Raw genomic sequence first — 17,445 nt, 5'->3', positions numbered from 1 at the left:
AAAGCACCATGTCCAGTTGTTTCTGGCCCTGTTTCAGTAACTCAGAATTCTTTACCTGTCTCAACCGTATTCTTTACTGAGAGACTCAGATTCGAGTTCAGATTGCATGCCTGTCCCCAATCTTTATGCTTAGCAAGGGCTCCATCTCTTTGACATGAACTGAAAGTATGGAAAAAGTCATCTAACTACATTTCATCTGCAATAAACTTGTGTCCAAATGGACTTTCTGGAACCAGGGGCTGCAGGGGGAGTTGGACCAGGGTCACTGCTCAATTTTAGTGGTAATTCGGTGAATTGTAGGCTAGCTCCCAGCCTGCTGATTCTGGCATCCAGCTAACAGGTCATGTTGCTTGTGGTTTATTTTATTTTTTAAGGAAACAATGCTTTGCAGTTTTACAGTGGAAAGAATATTGGATAGACGTTCTAACTCCTCCTAAAATCTAAATCTAAGTGAGGGCAAATGCTAAATATCTTTATTGCTTTGTTTTATTTCCAGAATGGAAAGTATAATTCTCGTTTAACCTACTCACAATTGCTGCAGAACTAAATGTAATGAAGCATGTGATAGACTTTTGCAAAGTGTTCGTGTTATATAAATATGAAATGTTATCATTTGGCAGTGATTATTAGGCACCAGATTTTATGTCTATAAGTAATTTTGTAGTTTTGACTTCTTTTAAATAATTAAATCTCATTAAAGAACGAGTGCGGATGCAATATGTTAGAAACACACTTGTTTAAATAAAATTTCTCCATATTAAATCCTATTTTCAAAGCACCCATAAAATTTGTAAGTGGAAGAAATGTGGAAAATTCTTTTATGAGGTAGAGTATCAAAAGTTAATCTATATTTTCTACAAGTTTGGATGCTCAGACATAGGACTACTTATAATAGGATTCTTAAAAATAATTTTCAGTTTGCTTACAGGACAAAGTATCTGCTGGCATGCTAATGTAATAGAAAAATCTTTCTGGAACTCTTATCTTGCAACTTAGCATAGTCTAGCCTTGAAATTATGGGTTGCTGTGATTACAAATATGTACCATAGAGCCTAGCCTTTCTAGTTGTTTTTTTGTTTTTTTTTTTTTTTGGCCAGTCCTGGGGCTTGGACTCAGGGCCTGAGCACTGTCCCTGGCTTCTTTTTGCTCAAGGCTAGCACTCGGCGACTTGAGCCACAGCGCCACTTCGGGCCGTTTTCTATATATGTGGTGCTGGGGAATCGAACCCTGGGCTTCATGTATATAAGGCAAGCACTCTTGCCACTAGGCCATATTCTCAACCCCTGGAACGCTTATCTTCTAGTTACTGCTAGCACATAAAAAAATTACAGAGCTTCCACAGTATCAGGCAGTATTTGAAGTACTTGTGTATAATGACTCATTTAAATGAAACAAGGAAGTAGTTGCCACTGGAAAGACCAAGGCTTTACACTTGGGAGCCTTTTGCTTTTGGTAAAAGCTGAAAACTGTGCAAGTATGTGACGCGCCAGTGTCAATGAGCTCTGACTGAGGAGACCAACTAAGTTAGATGTGTGAACGTGAGCATCCTGAGGGCAGAGCCTTTTCTCTTGTTCAAGGTTTTGTGTTTGGAGCCTGTAATAGTGCCTAGCTCTCTCTCATTTGATCAATACTTGAATGAAAGAATGATTTGGTTTTATAAAAGTAAACCGATTTTTCTTAGAGAAAAAAGGAAAGAAGGGAGAGCTGGGTGTCGTGGTCACAGCTAATCACAGAGGTTCTTGGTGATCAGTCTGGGCAACACAGACAGATGTCATGGTGGGAGGAGGGAGTGGGAGAGGGGAAGAAATAGAAGAAAGGAATGATGATGGCACAGATAAATTGGGATAGGTTGAATAACTGGCTTTCCTTGTCTCAAACCTTGAAGCACTGTGATATTAAATGCCTTTATGTTTCCTATGAGGTACTGAAAGCCAAAAGAATGATTAAGACATAGTTAAAACCCTAATTAAAAAAAAAAGAAATAGTAAAAGTCTTGCTCTGAGGAAAAGAAAAACACATTTAAAACTATTTTGTTTTGAAATGACATTAATTAATCCTTTAATGTAGAGGACTGTTTGGGTTTGTCTGATAAGTTCCAAATTGAATTGGTCACTAAAAGCAATCCTAGGGTTTTTTTCTTTTCTTGGTGAAGTGAAAAATTTCTCACCCTCTTATTTTGGATTAGAACATAATTACAGAAACATTCTCAGTGATTAATTGACAAAAAAAGCTTTGGCTTAGACACTACACAGAACAAATGCATTGGGTGCACTGGCTTCACGCTCCATTCCTGGCTCTCTCACAGGCTGGGATAAAGGCTCCAGTCTGCCTTACAAATGCTTTGTCTCTATTATCTAAAATAAAAAATACATTATCAATTACTATTGTCTTCAAGGCACGTAGTGAATTAATTTATGTCACGTACTACTAAGTTACCCAGAAGAATAATTTTGAATATAGAAAAATAAGGAAGCCAACCTTGAGAAATATTTCTTAGAAACTAAATTCAGTAGTTCTTTCCCAATAAACTTCCCAGCATCTTCAGGAAATACATACCGCAGATGAACACAATGCTGGCAGGAGGACAGCAAGTGTTGCAACCATTTTCCGCTCAGCCATATCAAATGGGTGAGAAGAAACATTGTTTTTCTATAAATGCCTCAAATGGCAACTTAGCATGGTATGGAATGAAGTATCAAGGGATTTCTTTATGGGTTTTGTAGAAGAAAAATTATATATGACTTAATTTTTTTTTTTTTTACAGCAAATCAGGCCAGTTTACTGAAGTCTCAAATGATACTTCACCTAACATATTTAGGAATAAACCAGAAAAATGGGGAAAAGGAACTGAGTGGTGCTCACTCTTGATTTGGATTATTTGAGCCAAAGCTGTAGAGCCATAGTAGAGAAGGCATAGTAATATATATATATATATATATATATATATATATATAGTAATATATATAGTAATATATATATATTACTATCCAGTGTGCAAGGCCAAATAGTAATAATAAAACTACAGATAAAGCATAATACAATTTTTATTTAATATTTTTTCTTAGGTGTTCCAAGAGCATATAGATGCTCTGTGACTATGCCTTAAGTTATTCTAGTGAGGGTTTATAAAGAATAAAAATGATTGAATGAAAGATTTCATACCCCTTCCACTCTACGCTCCAGACATCCAAGAAATGGCATCATACTTTCTCTTATTAGCATGTATTGGCACATGCTTTATATTCTTCCCGAAATACCTTTATTCAGCTAAATTTACTGCTTGAACCAGTAGCCTCAAAAGTTTATTGCAAAGAAAGGGATTTTTAGCTCACAAAAAGAGCAAAATATTTCCTGATATAAACTTTATACAGACATTACAAGAAAATAAACCTGAAAGCTACAGACCAATAAATAGCCTTCTCTCTCTCTGTATATATATATAAAATGTAATATTTTGGCCAAAGATTTCATCAATCAGAAATAGGGAGATAATAGATTACTAACAAGGGGAGTCATTATCTAGATTGGTTTAATATTAGAAAATTAATCACTATATTATGCCATTGTAAATGACTAAGAAAGATAAACTATATATGGTCATATCCCAAAAAATATAAAAGTATTTGACAAAATTCAAAGCTCATGTATAAAAGCTCTCAGCAACACAGGAGTATAAGACGATTTCACCAGATAGAGGGCATGTACAAAAAAATATTAGCTAACATCGAAAATGATGGTGAAAAAACAAAGGCGGATGGATTTCCCTCTAAGATTGGAAAGCAGGCAAGAATACATGCTCTCACTGCTTCATTCTATAACTCCAATCAGTGCAATAAGGCAAGAAAAAATTAAAATATAAAGGAGATTAAGTTTATATATACAAAATAAATCTCAGACTCTACGAAAAAAGTTACCAACTTGTACGAATGAGAAGGATTAGCAAGGTTTTTTTTTTTTTTTTTTTTTTTGGCCAGTCCTGGGCCTTGGACTCAGGGCCCGAGCACCGTCCCTGGCTTCTTCCCGCTCAAGGCTAGCACTCTGCCACTTGAGCCACAGCGCCGCTTCTGGCCGTTTTCTGTATATGTGGTGCTGGGGAATCGAACCTAGGGCCTCGTGTATCCGAGGCAGGCACTCTTGCCACTAGGCTATATCCCCAGCCCTAGCAAGGTTTTAAGACTTAAAAGTTACAGAAAATTCAATTGTATTTCTATGTACTAGTTGCAAACAAATGTAAGTTCAAATATTATTTACAATAGCATTAGATAACATAAAATACCTAGGATGTACTTAAGAGTAAGTGAAAGATCAGAGCTGAAAGTAATTAAGAAGGAATAAATGGAGAAACCCAATATTGTCATCATGTCAATTCTTCCCAATTAATCTGTAGACTCAACACAATAACAAAATTGTAGCAGGAATTTTTGTAGAAATTTCCAAACTGCTTCTTGTCTTGGATGATCTAAAACAGCTCAGACAATGTGGAAAACAGGCAAAGTTGGAGGATGTTTTGATTGGAGTAGTTTATTTCAGGATTAATTATAAAGGTATATTAATGAAGATAGTGTGATACTGGCATAAAGATAGGTACACAGAGAAAGAACTCAGTCTTCAGAAATTGATTCAATTTTTTTTTTTTGTGTGTGTGCACTTAGTTTTTTGTTCTAGGCTAGCACTTGAGCCATAGCTCTACTTCTGCCTTTTTTGGTGGTTAATTGAAGATAAGAATCTCAGACTTTCCTGCTTAGGCTGGGATGAAACTGCTAGCTACCACAGCCTCCCTGAATAGCTAGGATAACAGGTGTGAGCCAAGGGAGACAGGCTCAATTCCCTCTTAATGCAGGTGTTAAGGTAATTCAATAGAGCAATGGATAGTCCTTTTTCAAGAGTAGTACTAGGACAATTGGGTAACTATTCATATGTAAAAACAACAAGAAAAATGACAACAACAAAAAGCTTGGATCCTAACCTCATTACTTTTACAAAAACTTACTATAATTCCATCATAAGCCTCTAAGTAGAAGCTTCTAGAAGAAAACATAGGAGGAAATCTTAATGTTTAAGGACTAGAGAAAGCTTTCTTCTCACACTAAAAACTCGAAATAACAAAAGAAAACTTTGGAAACTGGAGTTCATTAAAATTAAAGTTGCACACTCTTTGAAAGTACTATTAACAAAATGAAGGGCAAGCCATAAACCAGAAGTATTTGTAAAACACAGATAAAGGAATGATATCTAAAATATGTAAGGAATACTTTCAATAACAACATGACAACCCAATTCTATATGAGGAAAGTAACAAAAGACAACCTGATTTTAGTAATGGGCAAAAGTTTGAATGGAAACCTCAGGAAGGAATGGGAAATTAGCACATGAAAAGCTGTCCACACCACTCATCATTAAAGAAATGCAAATTAAAACCACAACTGTCATGCCAATATACATTCTAGCTAAAGTTAAAAGACTGAAGATACAAAAAAGTGTCAGGTATTTAAAACAACTAGAGCTGACTACATTGTTGAGGGAGGGAATGCAAAATGGTACAGCCACTTGGAAAATAGCTTAGTGTTGTTGTTTTTTAAATAACTTGATGACTTTCATATGATATAGAAATCCTACTACTGATTTGGATGAAAGTATTGTGATAGGTAAAAGAAGCCAGACATATAATACTACACAGTTCCATTCATATGAAATTAGAGACAGAGAGAGAGAGAGAGAGAGAGAGAGAGAGAGAGAGAGAGTAAAATAGTTGTCAGGTCTCTGACTAGGGATAATCTGCAAAGAGGATTTTTGAGGGATGACAGAAATGTGCTATGTTCTGAATGGTTAGATACCTGTACACTTCTGTCAAATCTCATAAAGTGCACACTTATTGAACTGGTACAAGTTTTTTGGAAAGTATACCACCATAAAGGTGATTTTTAAGAGACACGTTCTTATTTTACTTCTCCACAATGAAAGAACAGCAAGATAATTAAAATGTTTAAAACAATATTGGATATAATTCTCATCCATTTGAAATCAGTCCTGTGTAATATTTTATGTTATATAATTATTTTGTCTTACTAGTAGATTTAAAAAAACATTCAAATATGTGCTAAATTAATAAATAGATGCAAAATTTCTGCAATGTTTAGTTGTTCAATGAGACAGAAAAACTAACCTCATATGTACATATTATTAAGTCAATTTCAAAGACTGCTATAAAACCACTTATTAATAGTTATATGATGCTTAATGACTAGGATGCATTCTGAGAGATGGATGTTAGGCATTGCTCCACATTATAGAGTATATGTACAACTCTGGACTGCATCTCTAGGTTAATCATTTGCCTCTTGATGTAATCAAGAAGATTCACAAGGGTGCTACTAGACTTGAGTTACAACTCCACTTCTGGCTTTTTGGTGGTTAATTGGAGATAAGAATCTTACGAATTTCTCTGCCTGGGCTGGCTTTGAACCACCATCCTAACATCTCAGCCTCCTGGAGATGCTTGTTTTTAGAAGTGTGAACCAACAGTGACCAGCACAAGCATTTTTTTTTTTTTTTTTTGGCCAGTCCTGGGCCTTGGACTCAGGGCCTGAGCACTGTCCCTGGCTTCTTCCCGCTCAAGGCTAGCACTCTGCCACTTGAGCCACAGCGCCGCTTCTGGCCGTTTTCTGTATATGTGGTGCTGGGGAATCGAACCTAGGGCCTCGTGTATACGAGGCAGGCACTCTTGCCACTAGGCTATATCCCCAGCCCCATCACAAGCATTTTTTAATAAGTAGGAGAAAGCATCCTAAAATAACAATAGAAAGGATAGTATAATAGAAACCTACATCAGTAGCCTAGTTGTCAAGTACTATGTACTATACATAGTGCATTGTCCCAATATTTTTAGACTGGCAGCACAAAGATAGATTTGCTTATCCCACATCAACACAAACCATGACTAACTTGTATAACTGTTAGGAATTTTTCAGCTCCATTTAAATTTGGTGAGAGTACCCAGGCACATGCAGTCTTTAGTTGAATGAAATGCTATGTAGCACGTGACAGCATCATTATATTTATTCTAGATCTGTAGTACCCCATGGAGATGTAATAAAGCCACAGCAGAATTTAAAATTTTCTAATAAAACTATAAAAAGAACCAAATAAAATTCATTATGAGAATTTAAGCCAATATTTAAAAATATTATCATTTTAATATGTAATCAACAAAGTCATCAATGAGGTAGTTCATACTTTTTGGCTTTAATTCTTCAAAATCTTGTTTATCTGCTGGGTGCTGATGGCTCATGCCTGTAATGCTAGCTACTCAGGAGGCTGATATCTGAGGATTGAGGATTGAAGCCAGCCCAGGCAGGAAAGTTTGTGAGACTGTTCTCTCTAATTAACTACCAAAAAGGTAGAAGTGAGCTGTGGCTCAAGTAGTAGAGTGTTAGCATTGGACAATAACAACAAAAAACCTTATGGACAGTTCCCAGGCCCTTAGTTCGAGCCCCAAGACTGGCATACACATACAAAAAAAAAAAAAACTTGTTTAGCATGCACATAACTCAGTTTAATATAGATCATTTCAATTTGCATTAACATCACTGGTTGCGCTTCAAAATGTACTTATGGCTGGGTTGAACCTGAGGCCTTGCAAATTTCCAAGTGATAACTAAAGTGCAGAGGTTTGACCCTAACCAGTCAAGTGGTAAAGGAGCCACCAGGAAAGATATTTTAGAAAAATAAATCTTAAACAACAAATTGAATACTGACATTCATCAGATAGAAAACATTTTCGAAAAGTGAGAAATGTGGTAACCAAGGGCATTAGGGGAAGCAGGTTTGTGTGTAGAACATTGAGTCTGGAAGGATCATAGTGAGATGGGATTACCGCGAAGGCAAAGCGTAGGCCAGGCAGGGCTTCACATGCCATGCAAAGGACTTTATCACGTAGGAAATGAGACACCATTAAAAAACTTTATAAAGGGGATTGACACAGGATCGTGCTTGTGTTTAAGAAAAGCCACACACAGAACAAATTGGCAAGATCTGAGATTAGCAACAAGACCTGTTGGCAGCCTGTTAGCAGGTTGTTAAAATAGCCTAACCAAAATACGGTGGCTAAAACGGCAATAGTAGGACATAGGAGAAAAATACAAAGAACATTTATGTTCTGAATTCATTTCAGAATTTTGTGATCTAAATCCATTCAGTTTACTCAGGAAAATATAAAAACACTAAGAAATGTACTCATTGCCTTACATATGAAACTGGACCCCCTCTGTACATCACTATGACAATAAAGAAATGAAAAAACCCCACTAAATCCTTATTAATAATGAATTATGTGTTTCTCTAAAACTATTTCTAGATATTTACACAACAAAATAATTCCTTTTTTGTGGGGCACACCTGGAAGTCAACTAGCTGGCCCCGCCACCTGTTTCTCAGTCTTGGGGCCACCTGTGGCTAAGATGGCGGCACCTAACAACAACGCGCAGCTGCTACAAGTGTCTTTGGTTATAACCTGGAGGTGGTTCTGTGGGCTGTGATGCCCTGGCTCTTCTGCCCTTGATGGACAGCTCATCCCTCCCCTTCCTGCTGATCTTAGACCTGATTGGCTCCTGTGCCTTATATTAGTGGCAAGTACTTCCCCGATAAACGAGATCTTGCGCTGACTTGACTCCCAGGCCATCTGATTGTCCTCCAGTGAGGGAGGGCTGGGTGCGGGCAGCCTGCTGGCCCTTTCCTTTCTTGGCTCATCTGGGTCGGGGCGTGCCCTTCCCCATCTCTCCCGTGGGTTGGGGGAGCACGGGGGCGCTAAAAACCCCGACACTTTATTTTATTTTTGCCAGTCCTGGGCCTTGGACTCAGGGCCTGAGCACTGTCCCTGGCTTCTTTTTGCTCAAGGCTAGCACTCTGCCACTTGAGCCACAGCGCCACTTCTGGCCGTTTTCTGTACATGCGGTGCCGGGGAATCGAATCCAGGGCTTCATGTATATGAGGCAAGCACTCCTGCCACTAGGCCATATCCCCAGCCCAACAAAATAATTCTTAAAATAATCATTTTAGGTCTGGCACCTTCATTTTAAGAAATCTTACACAACTTTTTTCTTACACAATTTTTAACTTGCAGAACGAAATAATTCCACTGAAGTAATATTTATTTAATAATTTCTATCTTTCCTAAAATTTTTAAAAATTGTATTTAAAAATATGAATGAAGCTGGGTGGTGGTGCTTTATACCTGTGATCCTAGCTACTCAGGAGGGTGAAATCTGAGGAAGGCAATTCAAAGCCAGCCCAGATAGGAAAGTGTGTGAGACTCATATCTGCAACTAGCCACCAGAATACCTGAAGTGGATCTGTGGCTCCAGTGGTAGAGTGCTAGCCTTGAGCAAAAGATCTCAGGGGCAGTGCCCAGACTCTGAGTTCAAGCTTCATGACAACCCCCACCCCCCAATATATATAATATGAATGAAAATACAGCTGTTCTATATGATAATATATGCTCTAAACAAAGATTTCACAAATTTCCTCAAACAGTATGTCCTTGACAGTGGATTACAAAATTAAACTGTTTTCTAACTTGTGATTTTCATCACACATAGGTTATTTCTATGGAATCAAGTTTCTTTAGATGACTGCTCCACTCATGATACAGATATGAAACTTTCTGTCTTCCCCTACTCCTGCATCAGAGTCATTTTACCATTCACTTCACTTAATAAGGTAGCTTTTCTTGGTATGAACTCTCACTGCTCTGAATGTTTCTGTAATTCATTATTAGCACATCAAATTTTAACACTGAAAACATTGCCTACTAATTATGAATACTGCATAAATATGACTTACAATTATTAATATTTGTTAAATATTTATTACAAAATGCTTATTTCACATGAATCAGTCTTGTTATATCCAGCACAGGCTAGCTCCTTCAAAATTAATAGGAAGTGTTTCACAAATTTCTGTCACCAGAGTGCTACAAAACATTTATTCTAACTCAGCAGCAGATGCGATGCTAATCTGGTGTTTTATTCTCTATGCCACTGTTACATTAAAAATAATATATATATGTATGTATGATCACAACACTATTGACTCCAGACCTACCAGTGAATTCTGGCCTATAATTTCAAAAACTCTGCTCTTCCCTTTACCCTAGAGACTAAGACTGCTTCCAATGTAAGCCTTACATTAATAGACTAAAAGGTTTCTAAGAGGCTCACAAGTGCACCAGAACAGCAGGATAAAGATGAAACAAGTTAGTGGTGTATCTTGCCTAGACAAACCTGACAAGAGCCATACTAAATGTGTAAGATTCAAAGACTAAAGATTTTGACTAGATCTTTTCTGATTTAACAGAATGAAACTGATCATGTAATACAGGAGGTGGTTGACTGGTAATGTTTAGGATGAGGATTATCCTTTGGAGGACAGTGGTTAGGTTTATATGCCTCTTTCCAAAATTATATCCCGAATTAAAAAAAATACATGTGCAATGTCAGATTTCTTTTTCTACAGTGAAAGGAAGCCAGTAGGGAATATTTCTGCCTGATGTTTTCTTGCTGTCTAGATGATCACCATTGTGCTAGGTGAGCTGAAACTCTGTACTATGTAGCACTTTATGAAAATGCAATTTACCTTTTTCTGTTAAAAACTAGTGAAATGGTATAGATGGTAACAGATTGCAGTCATTTGCTTTGTTTGGATTAGCCTTTTAACTTATTGAAAATGATGTTTATATAAAGACCACATACATAAGCTTAATTATTAACTATTTCATCAGTTAAAAACCGTAAGACACATGTTCTTATCCAAACAACTCAGCCACTGTCAGACAGATACTGTCACTTGCACAGGACAAGTGTTACTTGTAGCACTAAGGTACAGCTACATTAGCAGGAACATAGGCACACAGGCGAACATGGAAGCTGCAAGAAAGTTGCTAGCCTGCTCCTTGGTGCTTGGCTGGTATGCATGCATACCACCCTCTTCATCCTTTATGTTACCAACAGCTATTTATCTGATGGAACAGTGTTGACAGAACTTGAACTGGTGCCAACCCGACGGATGTGAAATAAGGTAGAAGAGTGCCGCCCGCTGAAGGGAATGTTTCCTTTTTAGGAAGCAGAAGTAAGATGTTATGTGGAAACATGGTTGGGACAGACTATCACAGGTTTTTAAAGGCAAAGGATCTAAGAAAGTCAAATAAATGGTCAAGAAGGTACTCAAACACCCTTAGGAAAAATGTCTCATGGAAATAAAAAATGATCATCTAAATATGTTTTAGTTGGTATAAGATGCTGCTAGTCTTTTTGTATCAGGAAGATTAAGCAAAAGACCAGTGAAGACCAAAAGAAATTCTAGTCTGCTAAGAGGCCTGAGTACTTACAATGCCCATCAAAAACCACATCTAACCTAGACTGTGAATATAAAAAGCAGACTGATGATGCTAAGTCAAATGAACTCCATGTTATGGAAATGACTGTTATATCACTGTTGTAATTACTTTCAATATGCGATGTGAAACCGTAGCTTCTATTATTGATGATCCTCTTGTATCCCCTTCCTGTGGTTGTATCTGCACTATCACTGTATCTTATCTGAGTACATTGGAAACTGTATATACTGATATTAGAGCTAGGAAAGTGAAAGGGAATATCAAAATCAAGAAACACAGGGTAAAAAAGACAAACGATTACAAAAGCAATACTTGCAAAACTGTTTAGTGTAAATCTACTGAACAACTCATGGGGGGAAAGGGGGAGGGGGAGGGGGAGGGGGAATGAGGGAGGAGGTAACAAACAGTACAAGAAATGTATCCAATGCCTAATATATGAAACTGTAGCTGCTCTGTATATCAGTTTGACAATTAAAAAAAAAAAGCAGACTCAAGTTAAAATGCTTGTTTAATTGTAGGAAAGAAGTAACACTTGATACAGTTAAAGGTCAATGGAAACAGTTTCATTAATCAACCTCTTTCTCACTCAACAGAGATGTATTCCAGTCTCACAAGAGAAGCCCAGGGCTTTCACCTCTCCTGTCTTCTCCTCTCATCTTAGTACTTCAGGGTGGACACTGTTTTCCTCACTGGACAGTGAATGCAAATGTTCACCACTCTCTTGTCAAGCTTTGTGAATGTAAACAACCAAGTGGTTATCCATCATGCAGTAATGCGTGTCCCACATCCACAAAATCAAAAAATGTGTTCTAAATGTCAAACGGGAAATAAATGACTGAATAAATTCTGTATAGTTTTAGTATTATATGTTTTATTATATGAATTGTACAGTGTATACACACTTATAGTATTGCTTATGCTATACATAGAAAAGCTAATATACGAGCAATTCAGCTTACTTTGTAAGTAATTTCTTCTAAAGTAAGAGTTTACAAATGTCCTTTTGTTTTCCTATCATCTCACAACAACAAAAAAGGTAACAATAATGAATACTATTATGTTTAATAAGCAAACCATGACCTTACTTGACTGCTTTAAAATAACAAACTTATTTAGCAGTTTGGGTACTTTGACTGTGGTTTGGCTTGGACAGCCGCTTAAGGAAGTAACTTCTGGTTGAGAAGAGAAGGGAAGGGAATGATGTGGGTGAAAGATGGAGCAATCTGATGGCAAAGGAACATATTTTACATTCCACTCTGTAAAAAGATACAAACTGGCTATAAATGAGATATAAGTCATGAATTTATCAAATATTATAAAAGACTTTTATCCAAGACATAAAAGCCCCAGAATCCTAAAAATGTAGTATAAAAGTTTTCAAATGACAGACAAGAAGTTTAACTAAAGAGAAAAACAAAAGACTTACAATCACTATTCTACGGGCAAAAATTCATTCTCTTTACATTAAACATTATATGGTGTTTTATCACACTAGATGTTGAGTATTACTGCATGGGAAAAGGACTCACCATGCTGTCAGGTGATTTAGGTCCTATCAGCTAAGTTGTTGCTTTTAGGGAAAAATCAGTTAACTTATCTGAGTCATGCTTTCATTGTGTAAAGTACCACTTGTCCTACTTTGCTGATAGGCTACTGCTTGGGAGAAATGAGGGGAAGGCCCAAAGAGGGGGAAAATGTATGAAGTTGCTACAAGTATGGGCTTTTGTTAGATGTGGTTGTGGTCCAAGTAACACTTCTAACTTCCTTTTATGCTAACAAAATCATATGTTTTAGGCAACCAAATGCTCATCATCCAATGAGAAATGATTGTTTAAAGCCACTTTAGTTCATCATTCGAGCTATTCCTTTTCCAATTTGCTTTGCAGAAGGCCACATATTGTTATGGGTATTAGGCAAACAACGACGAGAATAGATGAGAATTATAGTAGGGAAAGCAGAAAACCAGTGAGTAAGTCATGGAACATTTCATAAAGTGGTAAGAGAAGAAAGAAGTAGGGATGGGCAGCTGGGGTGCCAGGCCGGGCACTGGAGAGCTCAATGAGATGAGACCGGGAACGTAGGAATGAGGCATGTGGCCATCCAGAGGAACTTTGGTTAAGAAAAATTCACAGCACAGTCATGGCCGTAAGACAGGCTGCATGTCATGTGTTCCGGTTAACAGATGCTGCTCTGTGTAGAACAGAAGTGACTGAGAGCAAAGGAGGAGGAAGTTAAGACCAGAGAGATAAAGAGGGGGAGATTATGTGAAACATAGTAGTAGACAGATGTAGGGCCTTTGATATTTATGAAGCCCATGAATGACTTAAAAATCGTGACTAGATCTGAATTAGACTTAAATTCCTAAAAAAAGACCACTGTGCTACTACATTGACAATAGCCTTCCCAAGAATATTGGCAGAAAAAAAAAACAAAGAGATCATTTAGGAGGTAAGTGCACTAATCTCAGATAGGAGAGAACTGTATCTCTGACCAGATGTTAACCAAGTTAAGTGCTAAGCTTTTATAGCCTGGATTTGCTGATCAACCAGATTAGGTGGGCGAAGGAGAAAAGAAAAACATAGTCAACAATGGCTGTAAAATGGAGAGAAAGAAGGATGATTTCAGGAGGTAAGAGAAGCTAATTTGCTTTAGTTTGGGGGTACATTGAATTTGAGGTGCCACTTCCAGGAAAAATTAGCATACAGATAGTATGTAAATTCTTGAAACTGAAAAATATTGTCAAAGAATTAAATGCGTCCAGTGTAAGAGAGGAGAAATTAGAGGCCATGTAAAGAAGGTGTTTCAAAGAGTAAGGTTAACAGTGAAAAGCTGAGTAAAACATTACTCAAGAAGAGGCTAGGCATTTGTTGTCTTGGGATGAAAAGTCTAACGGGGGTAAAGTTAAGACGTAATGGCAGGAGAGGAACTGGAAATAGGAAGTAGATTATTATTTCAAGGAGTTTTTCAAAAAGTGGAACAGTGATAATGAGCATTAGAAATAACGTGAAGCCAAGAAATTACTATTTTTAGTGGTACATGAATTTGAACTCAGGGCCTCATACTTGGTAGGCAAGAGTTCTGCCACTTATGCCACAATCTCAGGCTAAAAACAATTTTTTTTTTCATGGAAAAAATGGTGCAAATTTTCAGGCCGATGGCAGGTAATTTGGTAAAGAAAGAAACCTGAAGATGCAGTGGAGAAGGAAGAGGAAGGCTCGCGAGTAGGTGGGCAGGAGAGGGTGGGCAGGATGCAAAGCACCTGTATAGGAGTTGGCCCGGGGCTACAGAGCACTCACTCATCGGGGTTACAGGAGGATTGGCAAGCAAATGGCACAGGTGTAGGTGAGTTGGCAGTTGGAGTAACAAGAATTTTCCTCTGGCTGCTCACAGGAAACCCCACTCTTTCCCAGGGATGCGTGTAAGTCACACGATCATCCCACACTGTGTTCTGGCCAGTGGCAAGTGTGTCGGGCTTTTTACAGAGAGAGTTACTTCCTTCTGATAAGGGAAGGCCCAGAGGAGCAAGCCTTTGGTGTCTACCTTTCCTTCTACTCCGTATGTTGCTTCATCATGACGGGATGTGTAGAAATGCAGGAGACATCTTATGAGAGAAAATCTGTGTCAGGTATTTGGTAAATACATACAGGATGTAGGGTTAGTGAAGACAGAGATCTTTGTTTCCTTAGGTGTTCAAAGTGTCTAAAAGACTGACTGGCAAGTAGTACTCATTGAATAAAATGAACTATCACTAAAGTGTGCCATGTTTCCAGACTTACAATATAGTGATATCCATCAGGTGGGAAGGAAATACTCTCATTCCAATGCTAGAAGTAGTAAGACACAGAAAGTGCGGGCGGGTCCAGGGGCCCTTGACTTGGAGCTAAAATATACTTCACTGAATACTTGACACTCTTTCAACAATGGTTTTTACACGACACTATTCTCTACCAGTATTTTCTGATAATTTCTTCAGTTTCTTTAGAAAACTAAATTGAACGTAAATATATTTCACAAATCCTCAGTAAGCTATCTTGATGTGGAATAACATGTTTTACTCATTAACTTCATTTTTCCCTTCGTCTCCATTTTTTTGACCTAGAAGTACAATCATACTGATGAAACATTTTACCACAGCTATCACCAGTTTTTATTGAAAAGCATACAAGATGCCCTGTTTTAAACATTTAATAGCTTCGATGTCTGCTTTTTTCCTTTAGAAGAGTTGTATTTCTGTGATCTATGCCAGCATATTCCCCTCACCCCCTTTCATTTCAGCAGATACCACTATCTTTCTCTTCTGGAAGAATTTTTGTATACCTGAGTACAGTGAAATCCTTCACTACACAACAGAAGAGAAAGTATTTATAATTTTATTATACAAGCACACATGTGGCATTATATGCCCAGACATACAATTAAAGCTGAAATGTTCAAAGTCTGAACTAAAACCATATTTACACTGCTGAAAGCAAGAAAAATTATTTAGTCTACAGTAATGAGTAAGTAGCAGCAAAACAAATATTTGGTTGATTGTGGAAAGCCAATGTTTTCATTACTTGTTATAAGCATAAAAGCTAAAAACAGGCTGGCCAAGCACATTCTTCCAGCAAAGAACACATGTATTCATCAATCTTTTGGTGTATATAACTGTGACTCTCAATTTATGAATTTTATGTGCAGTGAAAGTATAACCAAATTTGCCTTATACTATATATTATGCACACAGATGGAGATGTTTTCATATTGTCCATTTAAATGTAATGAACGCAAATCCTTTATTAGATTTAAACAGAATATTTCCTGCACTGAAACTGTTTTAATCTTAGACAATATATTCAGTATAGTAAGAAACTATTAATGATCCACTTCGTCTATACATGTAAAGAGTTTATTTGACAATCTACAATATGGTTATTCTGTGCTGGACTATAAGAAGTTTATAACTCATTATTTATGTATATATTTAAATACTTTATCTACTATATCTATTCACTCCTGTTCCCATTTTACAGATAAGGAAATTAAGGCTTAGAAATGACATGCTTAAGACTGCTGAGCCCCAAATCAAAGTCTGAGATAGCGGGAACCCTGAAATCATTCTATTTACAAGGTAGAGGGCAAAATGCACCACAGTTGTAATTTACATTTAGTAACTAATTCTCCTTTAAAATAGAAGTACAAGTATCCATTATTCCTGCTTTTATGTACATGTATTCAGATAACAGAAAAGAGTTGGAAATGTAATGGCATTGTTATGTTGAGTGAAAATGTTTTATTTTTTGCTGTTCCTGGGGCTTGAACTCAGGGCCTGGGTACTGATCCAGCTTCTTTTGCTCAAGGCTAGCTAGCACTCTATTACTTGAGCCACAGTTCACTCCAGCACGTCTGGCTTTTACTGAATGGTTTATTGGAGGTAGAATCACATGGACTTTCCTGCCCAGGCTGGCTTCCAACCACAAGCCATGATGCTTAGATCTCAGCCTTCTGAGTAGCAAGGATTACAGGCATGAGCCACCAGTGTCTAGCAATAAAGGTATTTTCCTTCTTTTTGTTCTTGTGGGGAGGAAAAGTACTGGGACAGAACTTGGGACCTCATGTCTGCTAGGCAAGTGTTCTACTACTTGAGCCACTCCACCAGTGCCATTATACATTGGTTATTTCGACATAGAGTCTTGTTTTATGCTCATGCAGGCCTGGACTGTGATCCTACTATTTGTGATTCTCTTTGTTGCTAGGGTGACAGATACAATAAATAAATAAATTTAAAAACACGATCAATCATATAGTGGATGCTGTAATCCTAGCTACTCAGGAGGTTGAGATTTGAGGATTGCAGTTCGAAGCCAGCCAGGGCAGAAATGTCTATGAGATTGATTTCCAATTAATAGTGAAAAGACAGATATAGAGCTATGGCTCAAAGGGTAGAGTGTTAGCCTTGAGCATAAAAGCTCAGGTCCTGAGTTCAAGCCCCAGGACTGACAAAGCAAAGAAATAAAAATCATAGTTACCATAAGAACACAAACAAGAAAATACCTGTATTCTCACTCAAAGAGATA

General features: G+C 37.4%; 1 protein-coding gene across 2 annotated transcripts in view; it reads right to left on the bottom strand.

Annotated features, from left to right (window-relative positions):
* Nucleotides 1-17,445, bottom strand: part of Cwc27 (CWC27 spliceosome associated cyclophilin) — a 186,686-nt gene that overhangs the window by 52,561 nt on the left and 116,680 nt on the right. The gene's annotated exons all lie outside the window — the stretch shown is intronic.

Source organism: Perognathus longimembris, chromosome 19 (assembly GCF_023159225.1).
Source record: "Perognathus longimembris pacificus isolate PPM17 chromosome 19, ASM2315922v1, whole genome shotgun sequence".
Lineage (NCBI taxonomy): Eukaryota > Metazoa > Chordata > Mammalia > Rodentia > Heteromyidae > Perognathus > Perognathus longimembris.
The sequence above is the reverse complement of the archived record's forward strand: the minus strand, read 5'-3'. Positions and strand labels throughout refer to the sequence as shown.